This window comes from Cervus elaphus, chromosome 11 (genome assembly GCF_910594005.1).
Source record: "Cervus elaphus chromosome 11, mCerEla1.1, whole genome shotgun sequence".
Taxonomy (NCBI): Eukaryota; Metazoa; Chordata; class Mammalia; order Artiodactyla; family Cervidae; genus Cervus; species Cervus elaphus.
The window spans coordinates 58,685,364-58,693,161 of NC_057825.1; positions in this window are offsets into that span (position 1 = coordinate 58,685,364).

Here is a 7,798-nt window from a genome sequence, read left to right on the forward strand (position 1 = left end):
CAATAAACCCCAAAGCCCATGTGGGGTGACTTATGGGAGCCCCATATCTGCTAAACAGCCATAGAGAAGGAGCCTCTGGCATGGGACCAGCCCAGGTCCTGCCCTGGAAGAGAGACTCAGGCCTGGGGCTAAAGCTGGGGGTGGGGTGGGGGGGTGGGGGGAGGGACAAAAGGGTCCAGAAGGAGCCCCAGAGCTGGCTGAGGGGCGGATGCCCTCTGATGGTTGCTCCTACCTCTGGCCCAGCCTTGCCCTTGGCTAATGTGTCAACAAGGCCGTGTGTTGTCCCTATCACCTCCCTATTAAATATTTGTGCGTGGGAGAACAAGCAAGTACAACAACAAAGTTATGCCTGCATATGACCAGCACTAAGGTCAAGACAGGGCAGCTTCCTGGGGGAGCCCGGGCAGAGGGGACTCCACCGCTGGCAGTGACTTAGTTTAGAGTTTGGTGGTGCACACACAGGGTCCCTATATTACGCTCTGGGTATTTTTAAAAATAATTTTACTCACTTATTTATTTACTTTTGACTGTGCTGGGGTTCTTTGTTGCTGCTCAGCTTGTTTGTTTGTTTTTCTCTAGTTGCTGTGCATTGCAGTGCTTCTCATCGCAATGGCTTCTCTTGTTGCAGGGCACAGGCTCTAAGCACTCAGGCTTCAGTAGTTGTGGCACAGTGGTCAGTAGTTGCGATTCCTGGGTTCTAGAACACAGGCTCAGTAGTTGTGGCACACAGGCTTAGTTGCTCTGAGGAGTGTGGAACCTTCACAGACTACGGCTTGAACCCATGTCTCCTGCATTGGCACGCAGATACTTTACCACTGAGTCTCCGGGGAAGCCCAGGATTGTGTTTTAAATGTTCACAATCAGTGTATTATTAAGAAGACGTCCCTTTGCCTTCTTGACCCCCTAGACTTCAGTTCTGCACCCTATCGAGCACCCTCGGCCCCTGCAGGGTGTGCCTTGCAATTTCTCCTTATGCTGTGTCTACCTGGGACCCACAACATACTCTTTCAGAAAATGAAGAAAACAGAAGCTCATGTGTTTTCCACTCTTACAGCCTGGCCCTTCCACAGTTTACAGTAACAAAACCGCACCAGCACTTTTAAGAAAACTGCTGAGGATCAGGCTTCCCACCATCCAGGCTGGAAACTGCCTTGTGTGCGTCTGGGCTTGTTAGCTGTCTGGTGCAGGGAGCAGTCCTTTCATTTCATGATCAGCGTCTGGATCATTTTCGTCTCCTTACTACACCCGCGGAACAGCCCAGCACCCACACGGCATCTTCGCTGGTCACAGAGAAGCACTCCTGGCAGGTCAGCCTCACTGCTTCATCCTCTATAGTCTCTGGGCTTTGATTTCCCAGAGATACATCAGGCTCCTAGCTTCCAGGGAATCAGTTGCCAATAGTGTAAATCTTTGGGACCTCCCCTCTTTAACTGTTCCAAGCCCTGCAGATATCAATATACCATTTGGACTGCGTTTTCTTTAAGGCTTGTCTGAGCTCAGGCTGATGTAACAAAATACTGCAGACCAGGTGGCTTAAACTACAGACAGTGATTTCTCACAAGTCTGGTGGCTGAGTCCCAGGTCAAGGCACTGATGGGTTTTGTTTCTGGTGAGCGCTGTATTCCTGGTTCCCACAGGACTATTGGCTACATCCTCACATGGCAGAGAGAGATGGATACCAAGCTCTCTGATGTCTCTTTTTATTGGGTGCTAATCCTGTCGTGGGGGTCCCACCTCACAACCTCGTCCAACCCCAGTTACCTCCCAAAGACTCCATCTCCAAATATCACCCCAGTGGGAATTAGGGTTGTAATGCATGAATTTGGGGAAGACATGATTCAACTCTGAGCAAGGCTCAGACCACCTTGGAGCTTCACAGTTTGCATGTCTTGGCGTTTAGCTCAGCCAGTCCCAGCATCCATGTTGAGATGGCTTCTTTTGCCTCTGGGAGGAGGGAACCAGGCCTTTCTATGCCCGGGGCTGTTAGTACAAGGAGATTACCACGCGAAACCAGGCCCAGAATCCACACTGGCCTTCCCTCCTGCTCCCTGGGCGCCCCACTGTGTGTGCACCCCGCACTAGGACGTGGTCACAGTGGTCCTCCCAGGCCCCTCTGCCCCCAGAGCCAAGGAGTAACAAATGTGATGGAGGCTCCCAGATCCGCTGGGGCTGCTGATGGTTCCCACCCTGGGACTCACCCTGGGCCGTGGCCCTGCACCATCTCAGAAGGAGTCCACACCTGATGTGGTCAGTGTGCGGTGCTGGGGGGCTCGGCCCCTCGCTTCAGTCTAGAATATCTCCAAAGGGCCTGCCTGCCCTGGAGCTCCCTGGGGGTTGGCTGAGGCATGTGCCCTGTCCTGCTGTCCTGTCCCCTCTATGCCCTGTTTTCTGGCCAACAACACAAAACCTACTGAAACTAAATTTGAAGCTGGAAAGAGCCATGTGGGCTGAGATGGCAGGTTGAACCCACATGTTTTATCTCCTCTCTGTGCCCTCTTCTCCTGTCCTCAACCTTTCCCAGCATCAGGGTCTTTTCCAATGAGTCAGCTCTTCACATTAGGTGGCCAAAGAATTTATGTTAAAGTGTCTGCATGTATTTAGTTAAGCAACAATGAAACAGCAAGATGAAGGTTTTAAAGAAAATCCCTTTTCACTTCTCCCTACTCCCCCTGTGGTCAGAGGAGACCTCAAGCAGGTGATACAGAAGCAGGAGCCACATTATCAGCACTGCTGAACTCTTTCTCATGGCCCACCAGACCCTTCAGACAGTTCTGTGGGACCCCAGGACTCCAAGGACCGGAGTTTGGGAACCATGGCATAAACGAAGGGCTAGAGACTCATCTTCTTTAGGTGGTGTGTTTCCTTTCTGGGGAGTGTGGTTGTCGTTTTTTACCCCACCAGCCCTGTGCATGCATGCGTGCCTGCTAAGTCACTTCAGATGTGTCCGACTATGGACTGTAGCCTGCCAGGCTCCTCTGGCCATGGAGTTCTCCAGGCAAGAATACTGGAGTGAGTTGCCATTTCCTCCTCCAGGGAATCGTCCCAACCCAGGGATCGAACCCAAGTCTCCTGTGGCTCTTGCACTGCAGATTCTTTACCATTGAGCCACGGCCAGTCCTATGCATGAGTCTAATCCCAGCAGCTCTCCAATCATAGCATCATTTGAAACCAGAGATATGAGGGACCTGAGTTAAAAAGAAAAGCATATCCTACAACAGTTCATGGATGGAAAGCCTTGAGATGCTCCTGGGATTTTTGAAGGTCATGAGTATCCTTCAAGACGAGCGAAATGCAAAAGCCTGGCTGCACTCCAGAAGGACACCACTGGTGGGATTTTCCATCCCAAGCACCTGGAGCTCCGTGAGGAGCTGCCCTGGGGAGGCAGCTGGTGAGAAAATATCACCTCGCAGAATGAAGACATTTTGAAGAGGTTCAAATGGCGATAAGGACGTGGAAGAGATTTGGGTGGGCCAATTTACCAACGGTCTGGAACAATCAGGGAAATAGGCGGCTGAGAGCAGCATGTCTGTCAGTCATTCCACAGCAGGTGTGGGGGAGGCAGGCGCAGTCCCTCCTGAGTGTCCCAGGCAGTGATGGGCAGAGAGGAGACAGAGAGAGGGAAGACGCACGCGATGTTCAGTGAGCAGCATCTCAGATCTGTGTAACACAGGGCTTTTCACAGCATGTTCTAAGGAAACCATAAAGGTTTGATGAAGCAAGTGACTGATGACCTTGTGTGGGGCAGCAGGCATCGTCAACCAGGGTCTGAACACAGTCACAACTCAGCTCTGTCGATGCCGTGCTGCCCTGTCTCCCGGTCCCCACACGGGGCAGCCGCTAGCATGGGTTTCACTTGGCTCCCTGACTCCCAGGAAGGTGGGCCTGGCAGGTGGTCTCTTGATCTCTGAGAGGGGAGGGGAAGCAAACTTCCAGGCCTGGGGTCTTCACTAGTGAGTGACTGCAGCAGACACAGAGCTGGGGTCCCTCCTCCAGCTGTGTGGGAGCCTATGTGCTGTAACAGCCTCAGGTGATTCTGATGCTCGAGTTGGAGAATCCACGCCCTCTCTGACCTCCCCCTAGAACAACTAACTCAGGTTCACAGGGACCACGAGGGAGGTGTGGCAGGGGTCAAGTTTCAAGGCGATGCTAGCTTGAATTGTGGTGTTGGAGAAGACTCTTGAGAGTCCCTTGGACTGCAAGGAGATCAAACCAGTCAATCCTAAAGGAAATCAACCCTGAATATTCATTGGAAGGACTGATGCTGAAGCTGAAGCTCTAATACTTGGCCATCTGATGCGAATAACTGACTCATTGGAAAAGACCCTGATGCTGGGAAAAATAGAAGGCAGAAGGAGAAGGGGACAACAGAGGATGAGACGGTTGGATAGCATCAGTGACTCAATGTACATGAGTTTGAGCAAACTCTAGTGATGGTGAAGGACAGGAAGCCTGGTGCACTGCAGTTCATGGTGTCGCAAAGAGTCAGATACGGCTTAGTGACTGAGCAACAACAATTAAGGCGGGAAGGTCCTGACACTGCCCTAAAATCAAAGTGCTGCCAGAAGTAGGATTAAGGGGAATCAACACGAGAAAGAGACAGAAGAAGCCAGGGAAGCAGGAAGTCATTTTAAATGCACCCAGGATTTAGTTCTAAACAGTAGTGGTGAGCTGACAGGTCACAGCCGGAAGAAGACTGTTCTTACTCACAGTTCCCAAAGGGTGTGGGCCGCACAGGGGAAACACCAGGGGAGTGTGGAGGTGGAGAAGCCGGAGGAGGGCCTTTGTTGTGGTTTTCATGATAAGAGGTGGGGAGGCAGGATAGGGAGGCTGAGTAAACTCAGAATTAGAGGGTCTGAATAATGTCAGCAGGCTCCAGGCTGCAGGGATGGTCTCTGGTCTCTGGGACCCAGGGGACCTTCAAGGCAGGTGGCATAAATGGCCTGGCATGAGCTACAGAGAGAAGATGGCTGAATGCGTGGGCTCTGGTCTGGTCGGTTGCACATCAATTGTTTGCTCCTCTAAGAAATAACGAAGCCTGGGAGGGGCAGTCCCTCCCCAGGTCTTCGAGGTCCTAAGATGTCAAAACCTCATCAAATCCTGAGGAGCCTAGCGGGCTACAGTTCATGGGGTCACAAAACAGTTGGACACAACTAAGTGACTGAGCACACAAACACCGCACTGCCCTCTGGGTGGCAGAGGGCACCAGAGAATAAATGTCTAAGAATTTAGTGTCTGAGAGAATAAATGTTAAAGCCAACCACACTGTCTGAATTTGAAGGCCATACCACCACCTGGAGAAGGAAGTGAGCACTTCATCACTGGGGACTCCTGTGGAAGAAGTGTGGAGATCAGGATGAGCAGGATCCAGGAGAGTCGTCTCCTGAGGATCTTGCAGTGGCCAGGCGCCTGCTTCACACACTCGTTTGGTCCCCTCCCCAGCCCTGGGCCCCTGTGTTGTGATTCCCAGAACTGAAGCTCCCGAGACCGAGACCGCAGCACACAAGAGGCTTCTTTCCCGGTCCTGTTCCAGCCCATCCATGGGCACGCTCCTGCCCTGCTGCTCTTCTCCCAGGACTCTGTGATTCATGAGTCCAGAGAACGCCGTCTGGCTCTAGACAGGCCAGGAGGAGGCTCACAGAGGTTAGCAGACACACCCAATCCTAGGCCAGGCAAGTTTGCATTGGAACCTGAAAACCCTCTCCTGTACAAAATGCAAACTGAACCGGAGGATTCATATACACACCGTGTGTGGTATCAGTAAGCACCTTTTCCTATTTGAATGTTATTCAAATAAAGCATTAGGAACCCTCCGGCTTACATTACCAGCTCCACATGCAGCAACAAAAAAGACCCAGGGTTTAGGACAAGGAGTTTGTTAGTTGACTGTAAAGAAGAAAGGTCTCTTTCACTTTTAATGAAAGATAATGGAAACTCAGGTGTGAACAGCAGGGAAGAAGTCAAACACTGAGTAACTAAAGTCTACAATACAAACAAGAATGGAGGGAAACTGACTGTCTTTTGTTTCTATGTAAACCTCTTCCACCAGAATAAGAGATCCCAGAGGGGTAGCACGCATTCCATGGAGGCTCAGCCAATGTACCTGAACCACGGAGTGACTCTCTGAGTTCCTACAACACAGCAGGTGCATGTTAGATGTTTATTAAACCAACAAGGGGATGAACTTGGCAGGATTCTAGAAACAGCTGCCTTCGAAGTAGTTAGTTTGAATTTGTTATCACCTTTCAAATAAAAATATTTGGAAGTACTTGTATAACGTGAACCCAACTTTCCATTTCAACAATAATAAGGCCGATTATTTAAAGAAACTTCAAATATGTTAAGAGTTTTGTCATTCATTTGTGTGTGTGTGTGCTCAGTCATGTCCGATCCTTTGTGACCCCAAGGACTGCAGCACACCAGGCTTTCCTATGCTTCACCATCTCCCAGAGTTTGCTCAAACTCATGTCTATTGAGTCGTTGATGACATCCAACAATCTCATCTTCTGTCACCCCCCTTCTCCTGCTCTCAATCTTTCCCAGCATCAGGGTCTTTTCCAAGCAGGAAAGAAATCCAATGGGAAGCTAGGAGGTAGGTGATGGTTGAGGGAGAAGCTGAAAGGAGATAACTCAGAGCAACGTGGGATCTACAGCATAGAAACCAGTGGACCATCTCCTGCAGCAGCTGCTGTGCCTGTAAACCAGCTTCAGCCCTTTCCATGAGTCACTCAACTCAAGAGTCACATCCCCAGAAAGGAGAGTCCTATTGGTCTGGCTCAGGTGGCATGTCCATCTCTCGGTCATTAGAGAACAGGACTGATGATTAAGCACCATCAAGAATGTTCACTGTGAGGACTTCCCTGGAAGTACAGTAGCTAAGACTTCACCGTCCAATGCAGGGGGTGTTAGGTTCCTGGTCAGGAAGCTAACACCCCACGTGCCTTGAGGCCAAAAAATACAAGACATAAAACAGAAGCAATACTGTAATAAATTCAATTAAGACTTTAAAAATGGTTCATATCAAAGAATCTTAAAAAAAAAAAAAAAAGAATGCTCACTGTGCAGGAAGGAGAGTTACTCAGGAAAAAATGAAAGGATGTTGTGGCTCAGATGGTAAAGACCCCGCCTGCCAATGCAGGAGACATGGATTTGATCCCTGTCAGGAAGATCTCCTGGAGGAGGAAGTGGCCACCCACTCCAGCATTCTTGTCTGGAGAATCCTATGGACAGAGAAGCCTGGTGGGCTACAGTCCATGGAGTCAAAAAAAGGGAAATAATTGAGTGACTAACACATCAGAAATAAAGACGGAATGGAGGATGAAGCAGCATACATCGATCACGACCAGCGAAACTTCATGTCACCCTAAGGCCTAGAAAAAGGAGCATTTGAAACCCACTTGTTCTGCACTGTTCATGGATCTAAATTTGTGAGTTCTCCTCACTAGAACATGTTTGCAACCACCCTGATCAGCACCCTGGTGCTTTCATGTCTTTCATAGACATGTGCAGGGCAAGTTTGTGCTGCCCGACATCAAGGACACCAGCTGGGGTGGACCAAAAGCATGCCCTGACTTCTTGGTTCAGCTCCTAGACTGGAAACAAGTATCTTCTTCCCAGCCTACTTAGTACCACTAAACTTTTGTGCTTTTTGTTAGTGACTTTATGTTTATTTTATTATTTTATTAATTAATTTTTTGGCTGGACTGGGTCTTCATTACTTGTGGGCTTTCTCTAGTTGTGGCAAGTGGGGGCTACTCTCTAGTTGCAGTGTGTGGGCTTCTCATTGCAGTGACTTCTCTTG